The sequence below is a fragment of the Mesoplodon bidens genome, assembly GCF_964165515.1.
Source record: "Mesoplodon bidens genome assembly, chromosome: 14".
In the NCBI taxonomy this organism is placed as follows: Eukaryota; Metazoa; Chordata; class Mammalia; order Artiodactyla; family Ziphiidae; genus Mesoplodon; species Mesoplodon bidens.
The window spans coordinates 110,083-128,495 of record NC_138170.1 but is presented as its reverse complement, the minus strand read 5'-3'; the positions used below and the strand labels follow the sequence as shown (position 1 = coordinate 128,495).

Below are 18,413 nucleotides of genomic sequence, written 5' to 3'. Positions count from 1 at the left end.
GGTCACCCTTTGTGTGGTAGAGGCCTGGAGGAGATGGTCAGTGTCCTCATGGGAGGATCCTGCTGCCCACAGAGCATCTGGGACTCTGAATCCAAGTTCAGCAAGGGGAATACTCTGGAACTTTCTGACCCTCCAGGCCCCAAAAGCCTGGGAGCTTGGCTGGGCTCCCGTACCCACTTCTTATGCAGTCTCCCTGGCTCCCCCATCCCACCACAGTGAGGATCCAGAAGGTGCTATGTGAGGCCCTTTCCAGTCTGGGCAGCACCAGGGCCCTGGGGCTCTTCCAGGCCCAGAGCATCTCTGAGTGTATTCCAGTGTAGTGAAAAATTGACAGTTTTCACACAGTGTAGAACAAGCCTGGCTGTTATTTATGGTTCGTGTTGTGTGTGATTTTTCATGGTCTTGGAGAGTCCTATCATTTTTTTTATGCATCAGCACATTTTCCCACAGCACGTGCTTGAGTCCACAGGCTCAGGGGGTATTCCTGGGTTCTCTGGTCAGGAAGGCCCAGTCAGACTGGAGGGGAGACTGACTACACCCAAGGCCTGATCCTTGTCAGGCAGAGGGCAGGAGATAGTCCAGTTGAGGTAGGATTGAGGCTCATTCCAGGAGGGTCATCCTGACTGTGGTCTAAAGAGATGCCGCTGCTTCTGGGAATATTTTTTTCTAGAGGAGCAAAACAGAGATGTTGTATAGAGCATGCCTTGGACTAACAGGCAAAGGCAAGTCCGTGCAGGCCTGTGAGAGGGGGATCATGTCTCCCAGATCTTCATGGACTGTAGACCCAGCACCTCTGCAATCAGCCCCAGGTGGAGCAGCATTAAGACATAGAAGAAGTGGACTTGGGTCAGACTGCAGCTTTGTGATTGTGCACAGAGACGGCTGACTGTTTCCCAACTCCAGGGTTCTAGAACTGGGGCCTCTGGAGGGCATAGGCATTCAGGAATATGGTGAAGTGCTTATGGAAGAGTAGTTAGCAAAATGTAAGCCTCAGCCCACAGCAAGATACCATGCAAGATAACACAAGACCCCCAGTCCGGAAGTAGCACAGACATGACCTGCAAGTGACACTCAGACTTGCTTCTCCCACGAGCGGCTGGGGCAGCGGAAGGCTCGGCTGAGGCAGCTGAGCAGGCTGGGTCTGTACCCCACGACTGGGCAGGGCAGAGCGTGCTTGAGCCTTCAACGAGCCTCAGTGACAGGTGCAGGGCTGTGACCATCTTTAGTTCCCAGGGGCCATCTGGTGTCTCCTCGTTCTTGGGGAGGGTGAAACACAAACAAACTTTGTGAGATTTCCTGAGCTTGTGTGTGTATGTGTGTATTACGTGAGTGTGCGCAAGCATGTGCATGTGTGTGCTGTCTGTGCACAGGTCTGTGTACACCCGAGTGCATGTGAGTGTGTTTATGTGCAGGCAGGCACATGTGTGTATGCACGTGTTTTTGCATGCGCAGCACGTGTGATTGTGTGCCTGTGTGTGACTGCAGTCCATCTTTTCATGTGTGTGTGTACATGTGTGTGAATGCCGGTATGCTTGGGCGTGTACGTGCACATGTGTGTGTACAGATGCATACTGTGGGGGGATGAGGAAGGCACGGGGTTGTTGCTTTCTGGTGCCGCCTTCCCCCACCCTCCCTTTTGCTGTGGCCTCAGCACTTCGTGGTGAAGTGTAGAGACTCAAAAGGAGGACCACTACCCGCTACCGTCAGTGATCTGTCTGCTCATCCTCACGGTCATCCATCTGTCCAGTAAACATCCCTGAGCCTGTGCCACGTGCTGGGGCCTGGGGTCCACAGTGAAGCAGGCGCATGCTCTCAGCTGTGCTCAGCCCAGCCGTGCGCGGGACAGAGAAGCTGCAGGCCAGGTATGTCTGCGGAGGGAGAGGTTACCTCTGGCTGGTGGGTCAGCGGAGGTGGCAGCTGAGCTGAACTGAAGGAGCGGGATGGACGGAGCTCGCTCTAGAGGAGGGTGGGGGCAGGGGGCAGGGGAAGGGGCTGGGTGCCTGGCTCGCGGGGAGGACGCATCGCAGAGGGGCTGCAAGGGTGGCCAGACAGCTAGCTTTGACTTCGTTTTATAGACAGAACAGTTTTGGAACCAGAGTGACAGGATTAGGCCCACATTTTTCCTCTGGTGGCGGCTGAGGGGTTTGATGGCAGAAGAGAGGAGATGGGCCAAGGAACAGGGGTGACGGTGGGGGCTGTGCCTCCGCCAGGCTTCCAGCCTCTTTGTGGTGGTCCCTTGGGTCCACAAGGTTAGCACACACCTTGCGTGAGGCCAGAATGGGGCTTCCTCTTCATTCCCTCTTTCCCAGAAGTAAACGCAACACAGTTTGGAGTTGGTGAGACTGAGGGGGCCATCTTTCAGGAAAGGCAAGCGTCAGCGTTGGCTGGGGTGCCCACCCGGGGACAAGGGGGACCCTTAGCCAGACCCGCAGACCCCGGGGAAGGACACGGTGTGCTCAGAGAGGCAGGGATAGTCAGGAAAGCCAGGTGTGCAGAGAAGGCTCGGCCAAGGGGGCCCTGGGGGCTCAGAGACTCAGGAAGTGAGGGGAGGGGCGGCCAGACATCCGTGAACTAGGCCCAGGGGTCGACGGACCAACGGTCGTGCTGTGTGCAGGGTGGACACACAGGGCCAGAGGCACTTCTGTAGGGAACGTCTCCTGGGTGCAGTGGGCTCTGGAAATTGTCTGCGGGTTGCCACACCTTCTGGGGGCTCTCCGGCCCAGGCCCTAGCCGGGAGCTGCCTGTCCAGCCTACCCTGGCTCCACCTCCAGACTGCGCAATCCTGGGCGGGCGGGACAGGCTCCTCGTGCCTCGGTTGCCATGACCTGTAACGTTTCCTTTCCAGTTTCCAGATTCATTGTAAGTATATATGTACAGTTTCTTGCGTTGTCTTGCGCCACCCGTTGGCTTAGGGAAGAACTCTCCTAGTAGGTTGGCCTGCAAGGTGTGCTACTTCAGAGCTTCCATCTGACATACTCTTCCCTGCCCGAAATGCAAACACAGCACACACTCCCTGCCTGGTTTGGGAATGATGACACCTCACCTCTCACCTCTCCTGCCGTCTCCTGCCCGCACTCCAACCTCAAGGACACTTCGGTTCCGCATCTGACTCCCGACCCCTCCAGCTGGCTGGGGACAGGCAGCCTCATGAGACAGTGCACACAAAGTTTTCTGGCCGGGCTGTGAAGATGAGGACCAGGTCCCACCTGTGCCAATGAAGCAGGCGTCTCACCTGGATTAGTCTCCGGGCTGTTGAAGGTGGACTGAAGGTCAGACAGTCCAGAGGCCAAGGGCCCCAGAGGAGGGGGGTGTGGGCACAGGTAGACCAGGAGCAGCTGCCCATCTGGTCAGGAGAGTCCAACAACCCAGGACTTTCTGGTTCCTGGGGGGAGGAGAGGGCAGAGGCAGTGGGGGCCCAAAGACAGGTCTTGCTTCACCTCTGGATGGAGCCACTCAGGTGAGCCCAGGTTTTGAGGGATGAGTTAAAGGATGCAGGCTAGAGGGTCAGGGTTAGAGGATCAGGTTAGACGGTCTGAGTCAGGGTCAGGGTAAGGGTTGGGAGTTTACAGGTCAAGGTCGAGTATCTAGGGGCTAGGGGTTAGGAGCCTTAGGGTTTAGGATTAGAGATTAGGAGGTTAGGGTTAGGGAGTGAACAGTAGAGATTTGGGCGTTAGGGTTAGTGGGTTAGTGTTAAGCACAGCTGACCCACGGCCCCCCTAACCCCACACGTCTGAGTCCTGTAGGGTGGACAGGACTTGCCTGGGGTCACTCACGAGTGGGGGTTCACCTGGGCCGCTGGTTATCTACCCCCGTCCTGGAACCTGAGAGCAGAAGAACGAAACGTCTGCTCGGGTCACTGACTTTCAAATCCAACTCAACCTCAGTCAATGGCTGTTAGGGCCTCAGAAGCCCACAGGGCTCCCTCCTACCATCTGAACTGGAAAGAGTAGTGCTGGCCCCACTTGGCCTGGGCAGCCCGGGTCCAGCACAGGCCTGACTGAGCTCACTCCATGGTCATGTTATGAATTTATATAGAACTTGGTGCAGCGACCTACCAGCCCCCAGGTGCTGCCTCCTGAGGGCTGGTGGGGCCCTCCTGGGACTGCAGGCATCCTTTGTCCCATCTGAGTGGGCATCAGTAGACATCAAGTCTCAGGACAGCCCTTGACCTCTGACCATCCAGGCAGTCACCTATGGTCCTCCAGCTCAGGCCAGTCTGGTCCCTGTCAAGCCCCTGTGGGCAATTACTGAGCTGACCTTGCTGCTGGCAATTGAACAGCTACCTGGGCAGCACAGACAGCCCTTTGGGATGTTTCAGTTACTAACATGCATGTGGTTGAGAAAAGGGCCTCCCCCTCACAGGCCCATAGCCTGCCAAGTGAGGTAATAACCGTCTAAACATTTGAGTGTGTCCCTGACATAACAACCATACAGCAGACCATGGCCTTGCAATCCTTTGGGCTTCCAGCTGTAACAAACTTTTGATATTCATACTCATTAAGAGTCAAAGATACGGGAGCAACTGGGCCACCCAATGGACAGTTTGACACTGAGGCCGCATGGTCTTGGAGATCCACATGCACCCATGTGGTCTCTGAAAGCTGCCCATGATGGATTCCATGATACGGCATAATCCTTGAGCCTCCCACTGCTTCATTGAGCAAGAATTTGCTAACCACCATAGCATTTAGTCTCTGCTCTTTGTAAAGGAGAGAGGAGACTGGATAAATGAGCAGTATTGTTCTTGGGGGATGGGTGAGTCATGTGGCCAGGGGGCAGGTGTGACTCCTGGGCTCCCGCCACCAGAGACATCAAGGAGGGCTGTGCCTTTTGCAAGAGGAAGAGGTTCTTGCTGTTGTGGACGGACAGCAAGAGCACTGGATGGGTGGCTGCAGCCCCTGACCCTAAATCAGCCCCGTCCTTCCTTGGCCTTCAGATCCCACAGCTGTGCAGTGGGCCGTCAGTGGTGTGGAATCTGCCGCTTTCCCCAGTCCAGCATCTGTTCTCATGCCAAAGTCCAGAACCTCAGCTTTCCTTTGGGAACTTCTTACTTGTTTCCAGTCCAAACAGTTCCAGAGGGCTGATGCTACGTTCCACCCACCTTGAAGATGGGCATATGATCCACATCTAGCCAATCCCGTGTTCCATCCTGTGGGTGCTCTGATGGGTTCAAGGACGATGCTATGATCCAAACCAGGCCAGTGACGTTAATTTTATTTCATTTTTTGGCCATACTGTGCACGCGGGATTTTAGTTCCCTGACCAAGGATTGAACCTGTGCCCCCTACATTGGGAGCTCAGAGTGTTAACCACTGGACCACCAGGGAAGTCCCATCCCCTCATTTTCAAAACTGCTATTGATTTAAAGCACACAAGATGGTTGTGATATGAGTGGCCTTTTCAGTATGACTTCTTTGACTTAGAATGTTTTCAATGTTTATCCATGTTGTAACATGTATTATCAGTGTTTCATTCATTTTTTTATTGTGGTTAAAAATACATAACATGGGGATGGGGGGCAAGTGGAGGGAACGGCCCAGATGCACACCATTCACGGACCCTCTGGACTGGAAGGACTCGTGAGAGCCGGAGCCCAGAAATCCGGGGATGGATAAGATGCAGCGTCCCCTCCAATTCCCGTAAGCGCCCCTTGCTCCATCCTGCACCCAAATACCTCAGCTAGGCCCTCTCCCCACTCTTGACACTCCAGACTCAGCCGGGACAGACCTCTGCAGCCGCCACTCCCCACCCTGCAGGAGAAGCTCAGAGGTCCTGTCCCCCTTTCCTCTGAGGGACTCTTTTTGGTGACCACAAAAGGATTTGGTCGCTCAGGACAAAGCTGGTAGAGGACAGTGGGATGGCTGTGCCCGGCGCGCCACGCTTCCTCCTGACCTTCGACTTGGACGAGAGTATCGTGGACGAAAACAGCAACGACTCCGTCGTGCACGTGCCGCGGCGGGCCAGCGGCTGCCTGAGAGCCTGCGTGCCACCTAGCGCGAGGGCTTCTACAACGAGTACATGCAGCGCGTCTTCCAGTACCTGGGCGAGCAGGGAGTGCGGCCGCGGGACCTGCGCGCCATCTACGAGGCCATCCCCCTGTCACCCGGCACGGGCGGGCTGCTGCAGTTTGTGGCCAAGCAGGGTGCCTGCTTTGAGGTTATTCTCATCTCAGACGCCAACACCTTTGGCATGGAGAGTGCGCTGTGCGCCGCCGGCCACCACGGCCTGTTCTGCCGCATCTTCAGCAACCCGTCGGGGCCCGACCCTTGGGGGCTGCTGGCGCTGCAGCCCTTCCACGCGCACAGCTGCGCTCGCTGCCCCGCCAACATGTGCCAGCACAAGGTGCTCAGCGACTATCTGCGCGAGCAGGCCGACGACGGCCTGCCCTTCAAGCACCTTTTCTACGTGAGCAACGGCGCCAACGACTTCTGCCCCATGGGGCTGCTGGCAGGCGGCGACGTGGCCTTCCCGCGCCACCACTACCCCATGCACCGCCTTATGCAGGAGGCGCAGAAGGCCGAGCCCAGCTCCTTCCGCGCCAGGGTGGTGCCCTGGGAAACCTCCACCGAAGTGCGCCTACACCTGCATCAGGTGCTGAGGACGTGGCCTGCAGGGGCCACCCGGGCGGGGAGGGCGTGGGGCGGTGGGGGTCGGGAAAGAGAAAGCTAGTTTTATTACTCCCTTTCCCTTTCGTTTCGGTATATCCCTCCAGGATTTCCCGGAATCCCAGGTTGGTCCATTTGGGGACTGGAGGAGAGAGTTGGGAGCTGTCCCCATCTGTGCAGTTAACCCAGCTCGGCTGCCTCCCCCAGTTCCACTGCAAGCGAATTCCGGAGTCCGGCCGCAGCAGCGTGGCGCGCATATCTGAGCAGGCAGCAGTGTTTCCACAAACCTTGTCCTCTCAGTTGGGAGGACGGGGTTCCCTGTCAGGGTCGAGAAGGAACATGTCCCGCCGCGTTGCGGTTAACTGTTGCCTTGGGCTGCGTGGCCTCCCTCCTCCAGTCTTCTGTCCAGAGGACCTAGGCCCCGAAATGTTTCCCCCCACCTCCCCCGCACTGGACTCCCCACAGAGAGAGGTGGTGCTCCCTACCAACGGTCCCAGGCCTAGATCTTGCTTTACCTACTGTGACTACACTACACTCCTTGCCTCCCCCAACCCCACCCTGTAAGCATCCCCACAGGATAAAAAGCTGGAGGGAACGGTCACCTCCTGTTGGTGGAAAGAGGTAGCACACTGTCCCGGGGCTCGGGTCTGGCCAGCCAGGGACCTCACAGAGCCCGAAGATGTCTCCTTGCAGCACAGCCTCGTCTATGCAGCAAGAAAGCAGGGACTTAACCAAGGTCGCCCCACTGACTGGGCCCTTTTGAGCCCCCCTCCTCCCGTATGGAAGAGAAAGCCATGATGCTTTAAAGCAGAGCCAGTGGAAACCCAAGGCCCACCTCCCTCTTCTGGGGTTTCAGAGCTGTGAAGGAGGTGAAGGGGCAGAGGTGAGCGAGGTGTCTCACGCTGCCGTCTGGGGGATGAGGGCGAGGTGAGCTCTGCTCTCAGAGAGCCCCACTTAAGTGAGGGAGCTGGTCCCCACTCTTGGAGGAGTGCCCAGCCTGGGGCACCAAGACTGAATACACAACAAAGTAGGCAACAGGCAAAAGAGCAGGGTGCGGCCCACCTTCGCAGAGGGGCACAGGGGTCTAGTGTGGAGGGCTCAGTGAGCACCGAGGAGATGGGAGATACTGCTGCTTAGGGCAGGCAGAGGAGGCTCAGTTAGCAGGAGCCTTACAGGTGGGTTGCCTTTCAGTCCCTCGGCCCGCTAGCCCTGCAGGGCAATCATCAGGAGGTCATCAGAATTTTATTCAAAGTTGGCACTTGCAGCTGGACACCCTGTCTTGCATGGCGTAAGGGTCCCCTGTGGATAAGGTCACCAAGCTCCTTGGCTTCCAGTTCTTTCCTGTCTCCAGCAGGCCTCTGGGTGCCTCCTCTTCTTCACCCGGACGCCTTCCCACTGCAATGGGGGAAAGGAAGAGACACAGCTCACAGCCCAGGAGGCGTGCCGGTCTGGTCCAGTCTTGACTGGAGCAGGCTTTGGTGTGGGACTCAAGAGGCTCACTCAAGGCGGTGCTTGGGTCAGCATCCCAGAGATCCCAGGTTGTCAGCAGCTGGGCTGCGCATAGTTCCTGGGGAAGAATCCAGACCCCTCTGAGCCGATGCCCTCACAGAAGCCATCGGAGTAGTGGCGGGTGATGCAGATAATGGTGCCCTCAGAGAAGGAGAGTTCATTGTCCTTGTGGCGGGTGTATGGGTACAGTGTCATTACTGCAGGGCGGGAGGCGAGGGGTGCCGTGAGACGTGCCTCCTGCCCCGCCACAGGGATGCTTGTGCCCACATACTGGACTCTAGGGGGCAATGTGGGGAGTGGGGCAGGAGATGCCTTCTTCAAAGCCCCAGGACTCCTCCCCAGCTGAGCTAATACTCAGTATCAGGCCAGCTGCTTCCCTCCTCTGTGGGGGTGCGGTGGCGTGGAATAAAAGGCTCCACAAGTGTGACACAAGCCATCCCCTCCACTTCAAGAAACTTCAGTGTTTGAGAGCAGGGCCCCAGGATGTACCCATGTTTTGTAATCTGCTTTCAGCCCCCGTTCATCCTGGTCTTTCCACAATGTCTCTGGCAGGTGCTGGAGGTATTGCTCAGTAGGTGCTCTAGTAGGTGCTCAGTAAATACAGCAACATTGAACAGTGTAGACTTGGCCGAGTGAGCCTTCGGCAAGTCACTTAGTTTAACCTCTCAGGCTCAGCTTCGTCTGTTAAATTGGAGTGTGAAGATCCTAGGAGGTTAAGTAAAAGTGAGAAAATGGATGAGAAGCTTCGACTCTGGGGTCTGGTATAAAGCAGGGGCTAAATTATGTTAAAACCCCCCACATAACATTTGCCATTTAAATCATTTTGAGCATACAGTTCTATGGCATTAATTACATTCACGTTGTACAAATATTCTCAGCATCCACCTCCGGAAGTTATTTTCCCTATGGAAAATTCTGTATCAGTTTCTCTAAATTTTTGCCAACATTTGTTATTTTTAGCTTTCTTGATTGTAGGCTTTCTAGTGTGTGGAGGGGTCGGCGTTGTGGTGTTAACTTGCATTTCATCACGACTAATGACGATTAACATCTCTTCATGTGCTTGCTGACCATTTGTATGTCTTATCTGGAGAAGGGTCTTTTGAAGCCCTTTTTCCATTTAAAACATTGGGTTGTTTGCCGAGTCCTGCCAAGCGCTCTTCCTGGCGGCGTTGGTGTCGGTGAGTCCAGCCTGGAGCCGTCTCCGCGCTGCAGGGGCCCGCGCCCGGGGGCATCGCTAGCTGCCTCTCAGGAGAGGAGACGCCCGCCCCCCGTGCCTGGAGCGCCGAGATCGTGCTGCGCCGCGCGGACGCGGCGCCGGCGGGGCGGGTCTTGCTAGGCATTGGGTGCGGGTCACCTGAGCGCGGCGGCGGTTTGCGCGCCTCTCCCGGAGAAGAATGTCCTGCAAGTGGGTGTTCCGGCGCCTGTGCCTGGAGCGCCGAGATTGTGCTGCGCCGCGCGGACGCGGCGCCGCCGGGGCGGGTCTTGCTCGGCATTGGCTGTGGGTCACCTGAGCGCGGCGGTGGTCTGCGCGCCTCTGCCGGAAGAGAGTGTCTTGGAAGTGGGCGTCCCGGCCAGAGCACACCTGGCGCGGGGCGTCCTCGGGGCTCCTCGCCGTCGGCACCACGCGAGCTGGCGGGGGTCTAGGAAGCCAGTGCTCGGCGGCTGGGAACGACCCGTCCCGTGGGTCCCTGGCACCCCAGCGGCATCCGAGCGCGGAGCGGAGGGCTGCGGACCGCAGGTAAGGGGACGGGGGTTGGTGGGGGTGGGTGGAGGAAGGAACGAGGAATTACACCAGAGCTGTTTGGTACAGGGGCAGAAACAGAAAACTCAGACATACCCCTGCAGAGGCCATGGGAGTTAAGTTGTAAATGCTGCTGGCTTTCAGTAGCCGGCAGCCATTCTCTTCCTGTAGCTGATGGGATACAAAGCTCTACTGGGTTGTTCTTTGCACGGGATAGTCTTGTTTTGCAGAAATTCAGCTCAGAGCCATCCTTGATGTGTAAGTGTAAGGTCGGATCTTAACAAACGGCATCGCGAAACAGAGGAAAGCTTCAAGTGAGCTTTATTAGGGGGCGCTCCCGGGCGAGGTTCACTGGTCGAGAGAAAGGGACCAGAGAAGTCGCCCCCGGGCGAGGGCTGGGCAAGATTTTATAGGGGAAGAAGGGAAAGGGGTGTGGTGAATCTGGGAGGGCGCAGGGAATTCCTTATCTGGTGGTCTCTTCGGGTGTCGTGGCACTATCTGATGCCGATTACATCAGTCTTGGGACCGCTAGTCCCGTCCCTCGAAAGGCGGGAAGGCTGGGCCGGGTGGAAATCCCCCAGGTCAGTTCCTGGAACTGGGTGGTCCGGAATGTCTCCAGGTCAGTTTCTGGAACTGGGTGGTCCGGAGAGTTTCGGTCTGATGCAACCTGTGAATCTGATTGCGTCCCCCTGCCTCTGGCCAGTTGGCCTTACATCCCGACATCTTTGGTGTAATGGGGCGGCGTTCCGATCTCTGGCTACTTCATGCTGAATGGGGGCGTCGAAAGGGGAGTCGGGCGACCAGAGGTCCGAGGCTTAGGGGAGACCAGTGGGGGTTTCTGTAGGAAGTAAGGTGTAAGGACCGAGGAACATTTGGTTTGTGGCCACCCAAGAGACTTCCTCCATGGGCCGGCGAAGGAACTTAAGAAAACGGGGGGCAAACATGAGCAAGATACAGATGAGAATTAAGGGGCCTCAGATTGGTGTTAGCCAGGTATAGAGGGTGGATCGCCACCAATCGGGAATTGGGGAGGCGGACTGTTGGTGTTTGCGTTGGAGTTCTTCTCTTAAGCGATGGAGGGCGTTTACAGCAGCATTCCTCCTGTAGGAAGAAGCAGGTACCTCCTTTGTCGGCCGTCAGGAGATCCAGGGCTCGTCGATTCTGGAGAGCGACTCGGGCTATGGAGGTGATTTGGCACTGGAGAGAGGAGATGGAGGCGGCGGAGCCTTCAATGGCTAGCTGGAGCTTATGTTCTAAGTCGCGGGATGTTGAAACACTGTGTTAGAGCTCCCCCCCGCCCCCCGAGGCCTGCAGCGACCAGGGAGGAGGCGAGAGAGATGCCTGCGACCAGAGGAAGAAAGATAGCTCTTTTTTGTCGGGTAAGGGGCGGCGTGATTAGCGAGGAAAATTCGGCTTGGCTATACAGTGTGAGTTGTGGGACGAGAGTAACGGGGATACATGGGAAGGGGGAGGAAGAATTGATCTCTTTTGTGAGGGAACCATTGCACCACAAAAACATGCCTGGTGGTGCTTCAATTGATGTGTTTACCGTGAGGGATGTGTTGCAAAGAAACCCGGTATCAGCTAGATTTGGGTGGCTGCCGTAACAGATGATGAGATTTTTTTGAATCAAGGAATATGGGGACTTTTAACGGGGAAAAAGGTGGGTTTTGGGATGTGTAGGAAGTAGAATTGAAGGGTTGGTCGAGTGGGACAGCAGCCAAGGGTGGCCGGCCAAGCGAGGCACATAGAAAGCAGTCGGAGATGTTACCTATTCCTGTGTGGTTGAGTATCTGTAGTGTTTGTTTGGTCAGTTCGGCTGCTGCTGCTAGGGCCCGAAGGCATGGTTGCCATCCCCGAATGGTTGGGTCTAGCTGTTTGGAGAGGTAAGCCACGGGGCGGTAGGAAGGCTCAACAGGCTGGGCAAGGAGTCCAGTGGCTATTCCAGCCCGTTCATCTACAAAAAGGTGAAAAGGTTGGTTTTGGTTGGGCAGAGAAAGGGGAGAAGATATCAGAGCATTACAGAGGGTGAGAAAGGCCTGTCGAACGGCGGAAGGAGAGGTGAGGGGTCCTTGAGGAGTTTCTTTAGCGGCTACATATAAGGGTTTAGCGAGGAGAGCAAAGTTAGGGATCCAGTGTCGGAAAAATCCTATAAGGCCCAAAAAAGAATTTGTTCCGCTGTTTCCGGAGGCTGGAGTTCACGGATAATCCGGGTGCGATCGGCTGTTAGACCTTTGGTGGTGGGGGTAAGGTGGAGCCCCAGGTAGGTTACAGAAGATACAGATAACTGAGCCTTGGCTGGAGACCCGATAACCACGAGAGCCAAGGTAACTGAGGAGATCTGCAGTATGTTGTCTTGAGAGGCTGAGATGGGCTACAAAGCAGGAGGTCATCTACATATTGAAGGAGTGTGCTGGGGGTACCGGAGCAGGAAGTGAGGTCCTGTGCCAGTGCCTGACCGAAGAGGTGAGGACTCTCGCGGAAGCCCTGGGGAAGAACTGTCCAGGTGAGCTGACTGGAAGTATGAGTATCCGGATCCGTCCAGGTAAAGGTGAAGAGGAAATACGAGTCAGGATGTAGGGGGATAGTGAAAAAGGCATCTTTGAGATCTAGAACCGTAAAGTGGGTTGTGGATGGGGGGATATGGGAGAGCAAGGTGTATGGGTTTGGTACTACTGGGTGGAGAGGGATTATGGCTTCATTGATTAGGAGGAGGTCCTGGACTAGGCGATAATCCCCAGAGGCCTTGCGGACAGGCAGGATGGGGGTGTTTCAGGGAGTCAGTGGGGATAAGGAGTCCCTGGTTTAGGAGTCTGGTGATAATAGGTTGTAGGCCCCTAAGGTGAGTCTCAGAGATGGGAAATTGGGGCCTTGATGGAAATTTGGAGAGGTCCTTTAGGCGGATGAGGACGGGGGAATGGTGTGTTGCTATTATGGGCTTAGAAGCATCCTAGACATGGGGATTGATTGGGTTCCGTGTGATTGGAAGAGGGGGATAGGAGGGGGAGGGTTCTAGAGACAGGCCGAGAAGAGGAAGCAGGAGTTGGGAGGAGGGGACCTTAGGGTCAAGTCTATCCAGCTGGAGGGAGGCCCCTAAGTGGAAAAGGACATCTCGGCCTAGCAAGGGAACTGGGCAGGATGGTATGACTAAGAAGGAATGAGTAAAAGGGAGTCCTTCGATATGACATGGGAGTGGACCGGTCTGGAGTGGGAAGGATGGTTTGCCATCAATACCCATGACCGAGATCTGGGAAGGAGAAACTGGCTCGGAATAAGTAGGCAGGACCGAATAGGTAGCCCCCGTGTCCCCCAGAAATGAGATGGGCTTACCCGCTACCTGTAGCGTTACCCTGGGCTCGGTGAGGGTGATGGGGGTCTTCGAGTCCGGGTGCTGTCAGTCGTCAGCCAATCCCAGCAGTTCGAGTGGTAATGCCATTGGGTCGGCCTGCCCCCCACGTGGAGACGCTGAGGGAGGGCCAGTCGTAAGGCAGTCACTCTTCCAGTGGCCCGTTAACCCGCAGCTGGGACAGGGCTTAGAAGGAGGTCGGGGATGGGGACATTGGCGAGCCCAGTGGCCTTTTCCGCATTTGAAGCAGGCCCCCGGCGGGGTTGCCTTTTGCAGACCCCATGGATGCTGTGATACATGGGAGATGGCCGGCCTTAGGGCGGCTACAAGAGGTTGGGTTTGGAGGGCCACCTTCTGGTGCATCCGAGCCTGTCAGCTGGATCCTGCCAAATCCTCACGGCCAGTGTAGACTTTAAAGGCCATCTTTACCAGATCTCGAATAGGGGTTTGAGGGCCATCTTCTGCCCGTTTTAATTTCTTTCGGATGTCTGGGGCTGACTGGGTGATAAAATGGGTGGCTAGGACCGCTGCCCCTGCCGGGGTGTCGGGATCCAGCTGGGTGTAGAAAGTTAAGGCCGCTGTAAGGAGATAGAGAAAGATAGCTGGATTTTCGTTAGGTTCTTGGATTATCTCTTTAGTTTTTCAAAATTGACTACCTTATGAGCAGCAGCCTGCATGCCAGCCAGGAGGCACTGGATCATGAGGTCGTGTTTATGACGGCCATCTTGGCCATCCTGATAAGTCCAGCCTGGATTGGTACCAGGTACAGCAGTCACTCCGACAGGCATGGAGTTGTCAGTAAGGTGAACCTGATCTGCATGGTTTCGGGCAGCAGTTTGAATTCTCTTTCCCTCTCATCAGGGGTCAGAGTAGAAGATAGGATCACAGAGATATCATACCAGGTTAGATCGTAAGCTTGAGAGAGGTAGCAATATTATTTGATGTAGCGGGAAGAGTCCGCCGAAAAGGAGCCTAATCACGTTTCTATTTGAGAGAGAACTTGGAGGGAAAAGGGAACATGAACTCTAACTAATCCTTCCGCTCCTTCTACCTCCCTCAGAGGGCAGAGGAGATTTGGATCTTGGGAGTCGGGAGAGCGTGTATGTGCACTAATTGGCGAAGCAAGAGGCAAGGGAGGAGAAACCGTTGAGGGAGGCGGGGGAGCGGTTGGATGGGCCGGAGCGGCTGCGGGATGAGGAGGGACCGCTTCCGGGTTGGGTGGAGGCTGGAGAGGAGCTCTGGAGGGGGGAGAGGTGAGAGATTCGGGTGGGTCGCCTAGTGGAGAGGAGTCATCATCAAAGGAAATTAGGGGCTTGGATGTAGGAGATGCCTGTTTGGCAGGAAAGATCTGGGAAGTGGAACAATCGACGTAGAGGGAGGGGCGGGAGCATAAATACCAGAAGGCCTGAACATAGGGGACCTCGGATCATTTGCCCATCCTGCGGCAGTAATTATCTAGATCACGGAGGATGTTAAAATTGAAAGTCCCTTCAGGAGGCCATTTGGATTGACTGTCTAGAGAATATTGTGGCCTGGCCACAGTGGAATAGAAAATAAGCCGTCGGCAACGGAGAACTTGGGAGAAACCGAGGGCTGTAAAATTGGCTAGGAGACACCCCAGGGGTGTCTTAGAATCTGGTTTCGATTCTGAGGTTCCCATGACCCCCAGTCTGTCCCTGAGTGAATGGAGGAGGAGAGAGGCGTGCCTGGTCTCAGTCTCCAATTCACGGCAGGTCGGAGAGCAGTCAGGTGATTGGGACGTCTCCACAGTTCCATAGACCTTACTTGCTATATGGTCGGTCTTTTGATATATGTATTTAATAGGTATTTGTACATGTATGGTAACCCTAATCTTAATTTTTCCATTCACCCCACCTATCCTTTTAGATAAGCATACTTCTAAGTCTGTGAGTGTCTTTCTCTGTGGAAATATGTTCATTTGTGTTAGTTATTAGTTAACACCTATAAGTGATATCATAGGATATAGGTTTTTGCTTTCTGACTTACCTCATGTTCTGTGATTATCTCCAAGCTCATCTATGGTGCTTCAAATAGCAGTGTTTCATTGTTTTCCATGGCTAATATTCTGTTCATCTGTTGATGGACATTTTGGTTGCTTCACTGTCTTGGCTATTGTGAATAAGGCTGCAGTGCAGATTTTGCAGCCCGGGTCTTATCGATTCAGGTCTCAGGTGAGAGGCCCAGTGGTGTGACTGCTGGATTGAATGGTACCTCGATTTTTATTTTAATTGCAGCTCCCTTCTGTTCTCATTATTGGCTGTTACCACTTTACATCTCACCAGAAGCTAGAGGGTACAGTGTTCTCTAAAACCCCTTCAATATTTATTGTTTGTAGTCTTTTTGCTGATGGCCAGTTGAGTGGTGTGAGTTGAAACCTTTTTGTAGATTACATTTGCACGAGTCTAATAATTACTGAGGTTGGGCTTTTATCCATTTTCCTTTTTTTAAAAGAGTGAGCCAAATTAACCTCTTCATATTATTTTCTTGAAAAATTTGCAGTTTTGAATTTTTTTGGCCATTCCCTACCTCCGCACAGTTGTTTAGGGCAGGTGTCCTTTACAGCCCTGAGTCCTTGTGAATGTTAAGTGACCATTAGCTGTGGGTTTAAAGTTGCTCTTGTGGGAAACGGCCACAAGGCGGCAGCATTTCTACATTTCCAACTCTGGGTTTTTGGGCAACAGAGCTTTCCTGGAAATCGTGTTAGTAAGCTGCAAATTAGAGTGGAATGTGCCAGCGAAAAGCCCCAAGAGTTTATATCTCCTAAATTATTGTTTGTTTTTTAAATTTAATTTTTATTATCAGAGCAAATTTGATAAAAATGTAGATTCTCCTAGGTGTACAGTCTCCGGTTCATCCTATCAATGTATCTGTCTATTCCTCTTTGGATCCTTTCCCGTGTATGTTATTATAGAGTGTTGAGTAGACCTCTCTTCGTATTCCATAGGTATTGTGTGATTATATATTTCATATGTATTAGTACATGTCTGTTAACCCCCATATCCTAATTCATACATTCCTTACACCTTTCCATTTGGTTAAACATAATTTGGTTTTCTGAATCTATGTGTGTCCTTCTCTTGGAAATTATTTCATGGGTATCAATTTTTAGGTCACACCTATAAGTGATGTCATAGGATGTCTGTCTTTCGGTTTCTTTCTTACTTCAAGTTGGGTGATTATCTGTAGATCCTTCTATAGTGGTGCCAACGGCACTGTTCCATGCTTTTTCATGGCTAATATTCCATTGTGTACATGGACGACTTCTTCTTGGTGCATTTTTCTGTTGATAGACATTTTGGTTTCTTCCAGGTCTTGGGATGGTACATGTTGCTGCAGTGCAGGATTGCCAGCCTGTGTCTTTTTGATTCTGGTCTACTCAGGTGATAGGCCCATTAGTGGGCCTACCAGATCACATGGTAGCTCCATTTTTACCCTTAAACGCACCTCCATTCTGTTCTCACTACTGGCTGTTACCAGGTTACATCCCACCAGCAGCTAAAGGGTACAGAGTCCTCTAAAACCCCTTCAGCATTTATTCTTTGTAGACTTTTTTTTGCTGATGATCATCCTGAAGGCTGTGAGGTGAAAGTCTCTGTACACTGGACTTGCATGGCTTTATTAATTCCTGATGTTCAGCCTTTTTCCATTCCCGTTTTTTTAACAAAAAAAGAAAGAAAGAAAAAGAAACAGAACACAAATGTGCGTAAAATATGCCTCTTGAAACTGTCGGTTTGAAATATGGACGTCTTTTGAATTTTTTGGTCGATATATGACCCCAGGATTTGTTTTCAGGGCAGGTGTCATTTACAGGCCTGCAATGATTTTGAATATCAACTGACCATTAGCGCTGGGATTAAAGCTGCTGTTGTGTGAAACGGCCACAAGGTGGCAGCATTTCTCCCATACCAAATCTGGTTACTAGGGCAACAGAGCCTCAATGGAAGTCGTGTTCTAGGTTGTAATTTAGAATGGAATATCCCGGGAGAAAGCTCCTTAAGTTTGTCTCACAACTTCTTGTTCGTTTTTTTAATATAATTTTTATTTTTTATCACAGCAAGTTTGATTTCAATATTTGGCTTGTTCTAGGTGTGCAAGATGTCGTTCTTGTACACATAAACATACGTGTATTCTTCCTGGGATCGTTGCCCATGTACGTTACGACAGAATGTTGAGTACTCTTCTCTTGGTATTCTGTAGGTCTTTGGTGATTATATATTTCACCTGTGTTTGTATACGTCTGTTAACCCCAATATCCTAATGTATCCAATCCACACAAATTTCCATTGGTGAAACATAAGTTTGTTGAATGAATCTGTGATTGCCCTTCTCTGTGGAGATATCTTCACTGGTATCAATTTATAGGTAACACCTGTAAGTGATATCATACGATATGTGTATTTCCCTTTCTGATTTACTACATGTTGTGTGATTACCTCTAGACTCATCTACGGTGCTGCAAATGGCATTGTGTCCTTTTTTTCCTTGGCTAATATTCCGTCTGTACATGTACCAGTTAGTCTTTTTCCACTCATCTGTTGATGGACTTTTTGGTTGCTTCCATGCCTTGGCTATTGTAATGCTGCGGCAATGCACATATGCCTGCCTGTGTCTTTCCAATTATGTCTTCTTAGGTTATAGGCCCAGGGGTGGGCCTGCTGAATCATATGGTAGCAAAATGTTTACCTTGTAAAGGCACCTCCATTCTGTTCTCATTAGTGGCTCTTACCAGGTTACGTCCCACTTAAAGTTGAGGGTATGCACTTCTCCACAACACCTTCAGCGTTTATTGTTTGTAGATTTTTGCTGATGTTTATTCTGACTAGTGTGTTCTGATACCTGTTTGTGGTTGGATTTGCATGTGTCTCATAATCCCTTGAAATTGAGCTTTCTGGCATGTCCTTTTATTCTTCAAACTGTGAGTACAGCTTACCTCTTCAAATTGTTTTCGTGACGTATGTGTGATATTTAGAAATATTTTGGCCATTACCTCCCACAAGACATTTTGAGGGCAGGTTTCATTTACAGCCCTCCAGTACTGGTGCATATGAAGTGACCCTTAGCACAGGTTTTAAAGATGCTGTTGCAGGTCAAGGCCAGAGGGCGGCAGCATTTCTGCTTTTGCCAATCTGGTAACTAGGGAAAAAGATCTTCCTGGCAGTGGTGTTCCTCGGTTATAAATTAGAGTGGAATG

General features: G+C 52.8%; 1 protein-coding gene and 1 pseudogene across 2 annotated transcripts in view; one reads left to right on the top strand and one right to left on the bottom strand.

The window, feature by feature from the left end:
- Nucleotides 1-5,234: 5,234 nt before the first annotated feature.
- Nucleotides 5,235-6,740, top strand: LOC308627736 (phosphoethanolamine/phosphocholine phosphatase-like; annotated as a pseudogene). Its single transcript has one exon. The product of its transcript is annotated as a phosphoethanolamine/phosphocholine phosphatase-like (transcript).
- A 3,230-nt stretch (nucleotides 6,741-9,970) lies between these two features.
- LOC308628097 (uncharacterized protein) overlaps nucleotides 9,971-18,413 on the bottom strand; it is a 57,897-nt gene continuing 49,454 nt past the window's right edge. The window contains exon 3 of the mRNA XM_081254658.1: nucleotides 9,971-11,052. The gene's annotated coding sequence lies outside the window, so the exon portion shown is untranslated. The remainder of the gene's footprint in view (nucleotides 11,053-18,413) is intronic.